Source organism: Macaca fascicularis, chromosome 12 (genome assembly GCF_037993035.2).
Source record: "Macaca fascicularis isolate 582-1 chromosome 12, T2T-MFA8v1.1".
In the NCBI taxonomy this organism is placed as follows: Eukaryota; Metazoa; Chordata; class Mammalia; order Primates; family Cercopithecidae; genus Macaca; species Macaca fascicularis.
In genome coordinates, this window is record NC_088386.1 from 36,626,018 (window position 1) to 36,640,949 (window position 14,932).

Genomic DNA, 14,932 nt, shown 5'->3' on the forward strand with positions numbered 1-14,932 from the left:
TATTAAAGTTTATGTGATTTTATAAATGCTTGCATGTAAATCCATGTGATAGATATTAACAACATATTAACAGTTTTTTTCTGGATGATAAAATAATGTTTCATTATTACTTCATATACATATATATGTATTTTCCAAATTGTAATATTTACATAGTATATATAGAAAACATGAATATTTAATCTAAAAGGCACTTTGGAGAACAGTCTTGCTTTCTTCTTCAGGGTTGAGAAAACAAAACAGGTGGCAGAAAGAAGAACCAAAGTCACATGCATACTGTCTGCAGAGTCAGAAATAGAAACAAGGCCCATCTATCATTTTTATATTGTTTTGTACAATATACAAAATTTAAATGACATGCACAAACATGTAAAAGTAGATTTTCCTACAGTTCAATTCATTCAAATAGTAATAAACTATCATGGATAGGATCTTAGTCAACAGGGAGCTGACAAATCTTCTTTGTACATATTCCCATCATTAATTACACAAAAATTGTGCTATAAAAAAGTTTGCTATTCAATAGACAGTCTGGTTATCACTTGTTTAACACTGCTGAGAAAAGAACACAGGTAAAAGCTTATGTAGGAACTTTTTCCATGAACTTAAGAATGAGTTAAAAATCATTAAGCTATTTTACCTTTAAAAACCTCATTGATGTAATTTGTGATTGTGATTGGTTAGACAGAGTTTAGCAAACATAATAGTTATTGAAGTCTGCACAAAAATGTTGTTCTAATATGTGCATTTATTTTGCTTGTTTAGCATATCTACAAATACACCAGTTCTCATAACTAATCAATCAGTTTATCTATTAATAGGTTTTTTAATATATTTATTTATGGCTAGTTAAGTGTTTGAAATACTGGAAATCAGATTTTCTCACGGAATAGAGGAAGGATTGCAGTTTGAATATAATCATTAATGACTGAAATCACATAAATCATATTAATATATTTTTTCACTTTTTAACCAGTTGAATTAAGCCTCTTTTATCATGTATGCTTCTTTACCCTGCTCCTATTAAACAAGGGAATCCTTTTATCTCTTAAATAATTACAGAATTTCAGTGCAACACTGTGTAATTTGATGTCAAGAGCAGCTGAACTCAAATCATATAATAAAAAGCAAAATATATAAATTATGCCATTTAGCAATTTATCCTTATATCTCATTTTTTAAGTGCATAGAAAAGATGAATCTTGTTCTTTTATAGACAAATTAGTGAAGCAGAGAAAGCTTGTGATAAAAAGCAGTGCTACTGGCACCAACCAGGTCTCCCCTGAGTCTATGCTCACCTCACTCCAAGATACTTGTCTATTCAATTTTGTTCTCTTTGTGGTCCATCTTGAGACACTAAGATATCACTTATTCTTAGCCTCTTTTAAGTAGATACAAAGGTAATTCAATGTCATGGTGTAAGTTATGTCTCTTTTATTTTTTCTTACTAAGCAGCTTCAATATACATTTCCCTTTATGCTTCTTTGCACAGTCAGAATCCTTCCGACTGCAAACTGTAAGAATATTCCTCTGATTTCCAGTCTCGGAGAATATTAGAAGTAGCACTGAATACAGATAATTTTGAGTGCAGGCTCCTCATTTATAGATTATAAAATAACAACAATAACAAAATCAAGACCGAAATTGATGAACTGTAACTCAGCTGGAAGCATCAATCTAGAGTTTTAATAGTCCAGAGTGGTTGCTGTTGATTTTAAATTATTTCTTTTAGCCAGTTTTCACTCCACATTCATCATAAGATTCTAGAAGTATACAACTGTTCTACGTATTGGTATTCTTCATAGTGCTTTACAATAAAATTAGTGCTTAGTAGCATTCACTAAGTGAAGGAAAGAAAAGGAAATGAATAAAAGACAAAATGTATCAAGTTATCTCTCTTCCACAGAAGGTGCCTAAATATGTAACACATTCAGATTAGCCATCATAAAACAACACATTTCTCACACATCACCTTAACACAATCTCATGTTAGTAAACTGAGAGTGATCTTCTTCATTTACTTTTTGTAAATGTCTAACATAATTTTACAGTTGATTAGACCAGATGAGGAAAGAATTGGAAGGAAAATAATTTAATTAGGGCAGTATATGCTCATTAATTGATACTAAAGCAATTTAAATCAGGGATGTAGTTAATAAGTTTTTATCTCTTTTTGTTTTTTTGTTTTTTGAGAAGAGGTCTCACTATGTTGCCCAAGCTAGACTCGAATTCCTGGGCTCAAGAAATCTTCCTGCCTTAGCCTCCTGAGGAGCTGGGACTACAGGTGCACACAACTGCACCCAGCTCATGGCTGTAGTTGATGAGACACATGAGAGATCTGAGGGTAATTTTTAAAAAGCAGAGAAAATTAACTGAAAAGCAATTGGAGCAATTAAATGTTGCCTCTTTTTTTTTTTTTTTTAAATCACTTTTTGGGGCTATTAACATGCTTAAAAAGCACAAGTTCTTCATAAAATGACAAAACTAAACAGAGCCTCCAAAAATGACAGGAAATCAAGAAGTAGGGCAAAAGATGTATTGTTCAACATTTCAGCATTTTGCTAGAATAAAACAAATTTAGTTAAAATTATGGCGATAATAAAAAGAAATGAGATCATGTCCTTTGCAGGGACATGGATGAAGCTGGAAGCCATCATCCTCAGCAAACTAACACAGGAACAGAAAACCAAACACTGCATGTTCTCACTCATAAGTGGGAGCTGAACATTTAGAACACATGGACACAGAGAGGGTAACAACACACACCAGGGCCTGTTGAGGGGTGGGAGGGGAAGGGAGAGAACTTAGAGGGCAGGTCAACAGGTGCAGCAAACCACCATACTATACCCATGTAACAAACCTGAACCTTCTGCACATGTATCCCATTTCTTTTCTTATTTTTTTTTAGAAGAAATAAAGAATTTAAAAAATATATGGCAATATAAGCACGAGGTTTAACATTGTTAGCCATTGGGAAATGAAAATTTAAACTATAACAACATTCTACTATGTTCCTATGTGAATTGCTGAAGTAAATATGACTGACAATGTCAAGTGCTGGAGAGGATGTCTGCACAAAGTAGATCTCTCATATATTGCTGGTGAAACTGCACAGCCTCACTCAAAAAGTTTGTCATTTTCAAATAAAGTTAAACATGAATTTACCATAGATACAACAATCACACTCCAAGGTATTTATCCTAGAAAAATTAAAATTTATGTTCACACACAAAAACCTATAGAGAGATGTTCATAGCACCTCTGTTTGTAATAGTCCCAACCAAAAATGATCAAAATGTTCTTCTAGAGGTGAAGGAATAAATATCATGTGGTACAGCTCCACAGTGGAATACCACTCAGCAATACAAAGAAATGTACCACTGATGTATGCAAAAATGTATATGGATCTCACGGGCATTAGGCTTACTGGAAAAAAAAAAAAGCCAGTTTCAAAATGTTTTTAACTAAAACTATACTTATTAAACACTCGAAGTAACGAAATACAGTGAAAAAGAAAAGATCAGAGGTTGCCAGAAGTTAGGGTTTGGGGAGGTATGATTCTAAGGGGAAATATGAGGGTTTTTTTTTTTTGTGGTAATGGGCATGTTCAATATCTTTATTTTGGTGATGGCAAAATTAATCTATATATATAATAAAGTTCCAAAGAGCTATATACCAAAAAGGGTGCATGTGAATCTGAATGGTTACAATTAAGAGTACTGAAACAATAAAAATTTCCTGGTTTTAATAATTTACTATGGCTTTGTAAAATGTTATCATTAGGAAAAGCAGAATGAGCAGTACTGAGGAACTTTATATTAATTTTGCAATGTTTGAGAAGTGTTAAATATTTCCAAATAAAAGGATTAAGTACAATAAAATAGGAGATTCTTTTTCTTCTATCCATCATCTAAAATAGAAGAAAATCACTACAATTTTTTTTAAAAAGTTTTCCCCATTACTTTTGATTTATTTTCCAATTTGTTATTGTTTTTACATATACCTCATGAAACAAACATGGGATACTTTCAGTACTGCTCATACTATACAGAAGGCTCATTTTCCTAGTTACTACAGCAGTGAACAGTCTTTCTGGGAAGACATGACACACAAACAAAAAAAGATGAGCAAAAAGTAAATTTGTCAAATATCCATCTTCACTTTCTTGCACAACTAATACTTTATTTGTAGGTTAATTTGAGGCTACATTATTTTAAAAGAACTGACAGGAGGGGATAGATAATATCAGAAATAATAAAGCCATTTTTGGTGAAAAGGCTAGAATTCTATCACCAAAATAAATGAACTATTGTGAGACAATTCTCTACTGGGTCTCACACTTTCACACCTTTATAAAGCAAAGGCATTGGCAACTTGTGTTTTGTACTATCTTTTCAAGGATTGTTGTATAGCAAATAGCTTGGGAGGACAGAGATAATTTCTCCCTTTAGGTCAGAAGGTAGATTTATTGTCCAACCAGAAAAATAAAGATAATACTTCCCTTTAGGGCCAAGTTGTGCTTGTTGCTAACTGTGGCATTAGGAGATGGGTGATTTCCTAAACTCAGGATGCTCAGCTCTGACACGAGCTCACTATGTGCGCAGCACCCATGTCTGCCCTACATGGTCCCTTGGGATACGAGGGAGCAGGGGAAGTGATTTGCATATATGATAAGTTCTTGCTGGGAGCTGTGTGCTGCGATGAAAGAAATCATTTGTCTCTGACCTAAGAGACCACAAACCCTGACAACTTAACTTGGCCTAAAAATAGTATGAAATCTCAGATGAAAGGGGTGTGAAGATTATATGGAATTATATAGACATATTTTGAAATTTCAAGATTCCTTTCTTTTCCTAGGCATGTTACACCTCTTCCTTATAACAGTGACCTCAGGCCAGTCTAATCCCCAGATTCCAACTGGTTCAGAATGAGGATGAGAGGATTAAAATTTAAAATGTTTATGAAATATTTTACAGATATGCTTTTGTCTCTCTTCTATCTGACTCTTTCAGACAAAAGGTCTGGATAGGTCACTGGGAAGCAGGAATAAAGTTATAGCTACCCCAGATTTTGTGGAGGTGGAAGGAAAACAAAAATCCAGAATTTGAAGGAGGGGTAACATTACCCTGGGAGGTATGGGGAAGAAAGAGGTATTCATTATCTTTTGTCTTTTAGAACAGTCCCTGGAGTCTTCCTCCAGAATGCAAACATCCTGGTGCTGCTGTTTATCTTTTCAATGATGTCTGAAAACAAGGGAACCAATGTGAGCCTGCAGCTCATACTGCCTGCTGTACTGTGAGTCATAAAGTACTTTATCTTTGACCCAAGTGTATCATATCTGCTGCCAATATCTAGGAAACTCTGGCAGGCAAGGAAGTTAGCTTGCAAATAGGGTAAGAACTCAAAGTATTCACAGTGTTTGATATAAACACAAAGTAACTAAAGAGAGTTCAGTTTAATTATATTCTGGCTTGATTGGAAATTGAAAATATAGGAACAATAATATTGGCGTCTAGACATTTTATAAACAGTGCTTTCATAGATAGTTTATCACAGAAGTTCACAAAATATATTAATAATGTATATCATATCCCTCCATTCATCCTTTTGGCACTTAATTCTTGTGGAATCTGTGGTGGACAGTTAAATATGGGTTTTGATTTTCCAGACACTGACAGCATCTCAACTTGAGCAAACTAAATCTTGTTCATCAGATATGCAGAAGAAACCAAAACATTAATGTACCAAGGGACTTTTCAATCAACAGAGGAAAGAAGTTTGTCATCATCAATCCACAGATAGGTCATTCTGACAAACATCATTTATGCTCAGAAAGTTCCAGGGAGAATCCAGCCTAAGTTCAGCACAGTTGCCTCAGTAATACACCCTACTTTTCCTTCTTCCTTTACTCCCCTTCATCCCTCATTCCTGCTTTCTGGGATTACCAAACAAATAGACTACCTAAACACAAGTAGTTGTCTCAAGCTCTTCTTTTGGAAACTACCCAATTTAAAACAAAAGAAACAGCTCGTTCACAACAAATATGCTTAGGGTGTATATTTATTAACTTTTTTTCTGTCAAACAATTTCATATACTTCCAAGAACTAAATAGTTTACACCATAAGATATAATTTGAGTTAAATTTTGAAAAATGAATGAAACAACTGACAATAACATCATTTTACAGTACAAGATGATTCTACTGGCTGATGGTCATTTAGACATAAGATAACTTGGGAGTTTACACTGGATTGCATAAGGAAGATGCCTGGAAAAAGTCAGGATTATAATCCTCAGTCTGGTACTGATATGGTTTGGCTGTGTCCTCACCCAAATCTCATCTTGAATTGTAGCTCCCATAATTCCCATGTATTGTGGGAAGGACTTGGTTGGAGATAACTGAATCGTGGGGGCCGTTCCTGCACACTATTCTTGTGGTAGTGAATAAACCTCATGAGATCTGATTTTATAAAAATTTCGCCTTTTATTTGACTCGCGTTCTCTCATCTGCTGCCATGTAAGATGTGCCTTCTGCCATAATTGTGAGGCCTCCCCAGCCATGTGGAATTGTGAGTCAATTAAGCCTTTTTTTTGCTTTATAAATCACCCAGTCTCAGGTATGTCTTTGTCTGCAGCATAAAAATGAATGAATACAGGTATCAATCCAAAATGTATGTCCTGCATGAGTAAACTATACTTCAGACCTATTTAATGTTAAGTATTTGGACATATTCTTTAAGACCTTCAAAATGTGACATCATCTTACTGTTTCTGTGGGTAAACTACATTAGACTTAATAAACAAAATAAGACCTTGAAAAGCATTAACCTACATTGTACTAATAAAATATTGAATTCAATTCCGGCTGTTACACAAATTGGATGACATAGAGCTTAAATAAGGGTAAGATAATTATTGCTCTGCAAAGAAGCAGAGGTGGAGATGAAAGTTAGAGAGAAGCAACTCAAAATCTTTCAAAGAAATTAGTGATCCCATAATGAATAATCTATTGAAAAGCCATAAGAGCTAAGTGTTCTGTGGAATTTTTTTTTTCTTAATTAGTGTCAGGTAGAGGGATACAACTTAATCATTATTTGACTCTATGGTAATAAAAAGTTGACTAACAGTGGTAAAGTAATTTCCAAATTTTCATCAATGTCCATCAATGGTCACGCTAAATAACCTAAACTGATGAATAAAAAAAACTAGCAAACATATGCATAACATTCCTTCAATAACAAAGCACTTTCATATGTTACTGTCTTTAATTCTTATGGCTTCATAAGGAGAATAAATGAATAGATAAAATTGTTTCCATTTTACAAATGCTGCTTTTGAATGTTAGAAGTGATTTTTCTTACAGTTTCATAAAACAACTAGCAGGGAACCAAATTAGAACTCAACCTAAAGTACTCTAACACAAATTCCATTCTTTTTCTCTGTAGTCATTATAATGATGTCTGTTTTGGGGTGATATTTCTATCTGTGATAGTAACAAACAGATCCTGCTGAAATCCAGATTTGGGGAAGCAGTTTTAAATCCCCCATAGTTCCATTGGACAGAAAATAAACTCTAAAATTTAGAAGATACAGAGTCACTCTAAGAAGGGATAAGGCAATCAGAAATATAGTAGCTGGTGCAGAATACCTCTGCTGATTGAAAATTTATTCTATAATGTTTTCCTACCTAACTACTAAAGCTACTAACCCTTATTTTTTAATTTATGTTTCACCAACTATCTCAACGGTGCAGGTTTTTAATCATCTTATTCCTCCCTCTAGCTTGCCAAACTGCCTTTGATTTTTCCATTTTTTCTCAAGAATTCACCTTCTCAATAAAGCCAAAATAGGCAATGAAATATCTTCATTGATAGATAGCTCTCATTTAAAAAAAAAATTCGTTAGGCAGAGAGATTGTGAAATGAACATAAACACCTAGATTAAAAGCAGCCAAAGAACTCTAGTTGTCAGTATGTTTCAAAAATAATCACAAAATCAGGGAGTTGAAAGAAACTTTAGAAATCATCAGCCAAGAATTAACCAAAGTTACTCAAACACAGAACTGAAAGGCAAATTGTTTGACATAGGTCCAGGCCCTTCCCAATATACTAGGTTGCACTTCTAGTTTACCAACTATCTTATTTTTGTTTCTCTATTTATTGGATATATCTGTTAACTCTTTAGAAGTGAAATATTAATAGCATTCATTAAATAACCATATGTATTATAAATACAATAAGAAAGGTTACCAATCCCTATGGAATATCAGGATTGCAAGCTATATCAGCTAATAATTTTATATCATTTATTAGATTTATATTGTCTCTTAAAAGCTCATATCAATAATTTACAAGTGAATTATTCATTTATTATTCTGCTCATTTAGGGAATGCATCATCACCTTCATCCTTACCATCATCCTCAACCATATAATATGAAATTGTGTTATTAATCAGTTAAAGTATAATTGAACCATTAAGGAAACAAGAATAAGAATAGCATATGGGAAAACAAGCAATTAAAACTTTTGTGTACTTTTTAGTATATAAATACTTATGAATAATTTCATACTCAATTAAAAAAATAAAATTATTTTAGTTGGAAATCCTGGTTAACTCAATGCTAGCTATAACAAGGTTGCAATATTTTCTTAAATGTGAAATATGCTATTGTAGCTATTAGAATGTTTCCAGTTCAAGTCTTAAACCATAGCTATTTCCAATAAAGTAAATCCCTTCTATACCTTTTATGTTCGTAAGATCCATATAATGATGTTCCTTCCATTTACACAGGTACTACCCTAGGGCAAGCAACCGCTACCCATCCTACACTATTGAAAGAGGCTCCCCACTAATCTCCCCATTTCCATTCCTACTTTTGCTTCCTTACCCCACACACACTATATTTTACAATAACACCCCTTTCTATTTTTCTAGACTATAAATCTACCTGAGTCTCTCCTCTATTTAACCCAACCATACCAGTATTCTTCCAGCTTCTCAGATATGCCCTCTCTTTCCTAAGGGGACAGACTTGCCCCCTCTCCATGATTCTCCTGCTCCTTATCTACATTCTCACTTTCCTTCCCGTCATTTTACTGTCTTTTCCTTTAGATAACATCTTAAATGTCATCTTCTCAGTGAGGCTTTTTCTGACTAACATCTTGTCACTCTTTTTTTTTTTTTTTTTTTTACATTTTAATATTTACAGGAGCATAATAGGCATATATAATTAATGGGGTACATGAGATATTTTGATACTGGCATATAATGCATAACAATCATATCAGGGTAAATGGGGTATCCATCACTTCAAGCATTTATCATTTGTTTATGTTACAAACATTCCATTTATACTTTTAGTTATTTTAAAATATACAATAAGTCACTGTTGACTGTAATCACCCTGGTGTATTATCAAATATTAGATCCTATGCATTCCATTAAGCTATATTTTTATACCCATTAACCATCCCCACTTCCCCTTCCCCACTCTGTCATTCTTGACAAAAACATATTGTTATATTCACAGAGCACTGTCATCATTTGTATGTGCAGCTGTATTTATGTATGAAAAGATTTACTGGTTGCATCAGAGTAAAGGATAAATAGCACTCTTTTAATACTTTATATAAGATGTCTCAATTAAACTCTTTTGATTTAACAACTGGAAAACAATTTTAGAAAAATGTTTTGTTTTTCTGAAATACATTTTTTCTAACAGTGCAGAGTATTAGCAAATCCAAATATTATAACATAATATTCATAGAATATGAAACCTCTACACTTCAGAAATACTAATTCTGTAGGTACACACTGAAATCTAGTTGAAACACGTTAATTTAGAAAACTGGTTGCTACTTCTTTTTTAATTTTTATTTTCTAACAGTTGATTAACTATTAAACTTTTAAATAATTACAGTCTTAAATACAAGTTACAATATTACAAAAAGCTCCCATAAACCTCTCATTCAAAATCCTCATTTGTTATCATTTTACCACTCTTTACCACACTTGTTTTATCATTGCGTGCTCAAATACACATAAAATGCAATTAAAAAATATTTAATGTATGGAATGCTTCACAAATATCATCCTTATGCAGGAGCCAGAGGAATCTTCTTTACATCATTCCAATTTTAGTATGTGTGTGGCTGAAGTGGCAATCAACATTTTTAATTTTTTGTGAATATAGTTCCCATTACATTTTCCAGTAATCATGTCTACACAGATTAACTCAAAGAGGAATTGAGAAGACATTCAATAATTACACATAATAAATAATAACAAATTCTTCATTTCTTCTTTCTTTCTGGGAGTGGTATTAAAGTACTTATTAATTAATATAAGATAGTCATCAACTAACCTGACAGATACTAGCTATATATGACCAATATATAATCATATAAGTGATATATAAGTGACATATATATCATAAAAGTGATATATATATATCATAAAGGTGATTATAATATATATGATAAAATCATCTAGGTGTTAATTCATCTTTACTTTTAAAAAGTCTATGTCAGAAATTTTCATAATAGTTTATTTGTTGTCTCATATTAGAGAACTAAAATTAATAGTACTTATAATACAATTATAATCATTTTAGAAGCTTTAATCATTTGACTTTGTACAGTAACCATTGATGAAACTATTAGGAAGTGAGAAAACTGTGGTTTTCAGTGATTAATATATATTTACTATTTAGTCAATAAGTGGCTATGCTGGGATTCAAATCTAGATTTGCTGGATTTGCAGTACATACTTATAACTGACACAACTACTCTGTACTAGATGATTCTCAACTAATAGAAATAAAAAGAAGATGTACCTATTAAAATGGAAAGTATAATAGTTTTCAGGCAACAAACAAGTTGCTAAAAGAGAAGCAATGGGAATCGGGATATACTAAGAAAACTGAAACAGAAATCTCAAATGGAAAATGACAAAGAATATTTCAGCACATTTTATCTATAAAGTCAAGTGAGATAGCATATTTTCATTTGGGTGGGCTAGTCTATGTTTCAGCAATTGCCACTAAAAAATAAATGTCTGATTCAGCATCCTATTTTACCAGAAGTTATCTGACAGCCTGTGTCTATTGTAAATGACATGCATTAAAACAAGATTGTTCTCCATCTGCTGGAAAGTGAAGCCGTGGTGTCTATTATAACTAGGTTTTGGGAGAAATTGAGTCTGTTACTTAGAACAGTGAAGTGCACAGTGCAAGACAGTAAACTATTAAATACTCACACTCAGTCACTACTGAAATTTAACATCCTGAACCACAAATTTAAAACATTTTGCAATCCAGTCTGTCAAAAGAGAAAAGACCATGAAAGAAAAATTATTACAATAACTAACAGTAATAATAATTTCAAGGATGTTTCACTCCAAAATAGCAACTTACATTTGTATATTTTCATTTTAATTAAATTGCTCATTTCCAGAAATCTATAATTCTAATCAGGAACACTAGAAAGAGGTTTTCTGGGTTCAAACCCTGACCTCATTTACTTGGTGAAATGTGTGACATGTAGCAAGTACTTTATTTTTCCCCACCTCAGTTTCCTGTTTTATAAAATGGGTACAATAAATACCATCTTTATAGGCTTTTGTGAAGATTAGATAAATAATACAAGCAAAGAGCTTATAAAAAGAGCACAGTAGATGGAGTAAATGCAAGTAGTAAGTACAAATGTGGTGCTCAAGGGTATTTTTTGCCATAAACACTTATTCCTAAGAGCTAAGTTGGTTAGAAGAGATGGGACTGGCTGGGCACAGTGGCTCATGCCTGTAATCTCAGCATTTTGGGAGGCCACGGTGGATGGATCACCTGAGGTCAGGAGTTTGAGACCAACCTGATCAACATGGTGAAACCCTGTCTCTACTAAAAATGCAAAAATTAGCTGGGCGTGGTGGTGGGTGCCTATAATCCTAGCTACTCAGGAAGCTGAGGTAGGAGAATCACTTGAACCTGGGAGGTGAAGGTTGCAGTGAGCTGAGTTCTTGCGATTGCACTCCAGCCTGGGCAAGAGTGAGACTCTGTTTCAAAAAAAAAAAAAAAAAGAAGAAGAAGACAACGACAAGATAGGACATATGTAAGTAAAGAATACGAAATAAACTTCAGTAAGACTAGCAGTAAGTCTTGAAATTTTATGTTATCCATAACCCTCATGTAGAATTACTGGAGGTGTCTCAAAATTCCACCAATGGCTTATATCAGAAAGTTTTCCATGATAGGTACAAGTAATTGAAGTGAGGAGAATTACATTATCATTGATCCTGCCTTGCACTATACAGTAATATGAGGAACAGAATTACGAGCGCAATGGTGACATAATTAAAGTTCCCGTGTAGTAGGGAAGAAAATCTGTCCCTTGTTAAAAGTTTGAGACTTCATCACTTAATGTATCAAAATGGACAACTGGAAGCAACCAGCCCAATGTCAGTAAGATTTAAACATAGAAATGGAGACAAGATTTGAGAACAGGTGGACACAGAAAAAGATACGGCTCTCTCCACTGCACCTCCCCAACCTTCACACACACACACACAAAAGAATAGAATTAATATCTGTAGCTACTTTAGCTCATGATGTTATTGATAGCATATTCATGAGGATTTTATCAATTATGCAAATTCTTAATTATAAAGTACCAATATACAGTTTGTAAATATGCCCACATCCTCTCATAGCTGCCAAATTGTATACAGCAATGTGATTTCATGGTGTGGGGTTAGATATTCTCTTCCAAAATTGTGATTTTGAAAATCTCCTGTGTTCTTATAAAAAGGTATGAGGACTAAGTTAACCCAATGATCCTGAAATGATAGGAAACGATAGATATGATAGCAAATTCACATAAGTTACTTTTTAATAGAAACCTGCCCTTTTGGGGGCAACCAAGCCACCAGTCCTAGAAATGAAAACTGAAGAAGCGTTTTCTATTATACAGGAGAGCCAGCTAGTCCTTACTTTTGGCTAAAACATGACTCTCTCATGGCTCTACTTTCTCTAATAATCCCCTTGTTGTTTGATTTCTCTCATTCTAGTCTTGTTGCCAGCAAGGTCTTACACTGAGCTTTAGCTGTTTGGAGAAAGCATGATTATGGGTCCATTGGTACTTAGTTTCTAAAACTATTTCCTTCTCACAACGTGACTTCAGTGGTGAGAAAATGTGCGCGCAAATAAATCTACTTTTCACTCCGAAAGAAATGGCAATATTTACCCACTTCCTTTTACTTAGCCATTAGAAGCTGTTTTGTATTTAAAATTGTCTCTCAAATGCCAGTTTATTAACAAGGGCTGACTAGGCATAGGAAAATACAGTCCCTTCATTACAACAACGGTAAGAAATGCATGGGGAGACTTCTTTCTCCTGTCCTTTTAAGTGATGCATTCAGGGAAACCACTCAAACACTCCTGAATTATACCCCTGTGGCCTTAAAGAGTTAAGGTTACTTTCTAAAGGTGTTGCATTTTCTATTTAGGGAGTGGCTGAAGCAAGAAAGAAACAGGCTCACCTAAAATTCATAGCTCAATGATCACACAGAGAGCACAGAATAAATGTATTTGTGGAATTGGATTTTAACTGAGTGAGAATGTGGAATTTCTGGATGTCGATACTAAAGCAGAAAAGATATTTTTATTCTGAAATTAGTCATCTGTTTCCTGATTGATCCACAATTACAGTCATGTGCTCACTCATACGGTTTATTTTTTTTTTCATTTTCTTAAAAAAAAAAAAAAACTAATAGGCTTTATTTTTTACAGCAGTTTTAGGTTTATGGGAAATTGAATAGATGATATAGGGAATTGCCATATACCTCCTATCTTCCTCACTAGCAGTTTCTCCTATCATTAACATATTGCCTTAGTGCGTTAACACTTGTTACAATTATTGAACCAATGTTGATGCATTATCGTTAACTGAAGCCCATAGATTACATTGTTTCACTCTTTGTGTTGTATAGTTCTATGGGTTTTGATAAGTGCATAGGACATGTACACATCGTTGCAGTTTCACGGAGAATAGTTTCAGTGCCCTAAAATTTCTCAGTACTCCACCTATTCATCACTTCCCCCTTCCCCACCCCAATCTCTGGTAACCGTTAATTTTTCTCTGTAGTTTTTCCTGTCCCAAAATGTCATATATTTTCTTCCTTTAAATTTTCAGCACCAAATTCTATGTGTCATTTTTATTCATCTTCATGGAGTCGATAGAGCTGTCCCATACTAAGGTATAAAATTCTCACTTTGCATATTGTCAAGTGCCATTTACCACAGGCTGATACGCAGTCTTCTGGATGAATGCTGAAATACCACAAAACCTCCAGCCCCCTCATCATAAAACCTCCCAGCTTCAAGCTGACTCACTGTGGCTGTAGTATAGCAGCGTAAGAGTGCAGGCTGTGGAGTAACATGGCTTGAGTCTGAATCCTGATTGAAACCTTTACTAGCTCTTTTACTGTGGATAGGTAATTACACCTCTCCAAGCCTAATCTTTAAAAGGGAATGATACTACGCCATACCTCACAAGAAACGCTGTGAAGATTGCAGGGATCAATGTGGAAGAAATGCTCTGGACAATGACTGTTCTAAAATAAACAGTCAGTAACATTGCTCTTCAGATTATTCTCCTTCTTTCTCTGGCTGTCTCTTAAAGAAAATTGTCCCAATCAGAACCCTAAATTCACATTCTGATGCAGCACAAAGTGAAAAGAAAAAAAGATAGGTAATGCAAAACTAGTTCGTTGACTCCACTTCTCCAAACACAAAACACTTAGTGTTTAGATAAATGATGGCAAGGTGAAAAGATGTTCTAGGGTACTCGATATCACATATGAGAAGATACTCAATGAAATAGCCTTTATCATGAAATAGTTCACATAGCACAGATGAGCTTTCTATGCACTTAATGTA

General features: G+C 33.8%; 1 protein-coding gene across 3 annotated transcripts in view; it reads right to left on the minus strand.

The window, feature by feature from the left end:
• LRP1B (LDL receptor related protein 1B) overlaps window positions 1-14,932 on the minus strand; it is a 1,954,889-nt gene that overhangs the window by 936,047 nt on the left and 1,003,910 nt on the right. The window lies entirely within an intron of this gene.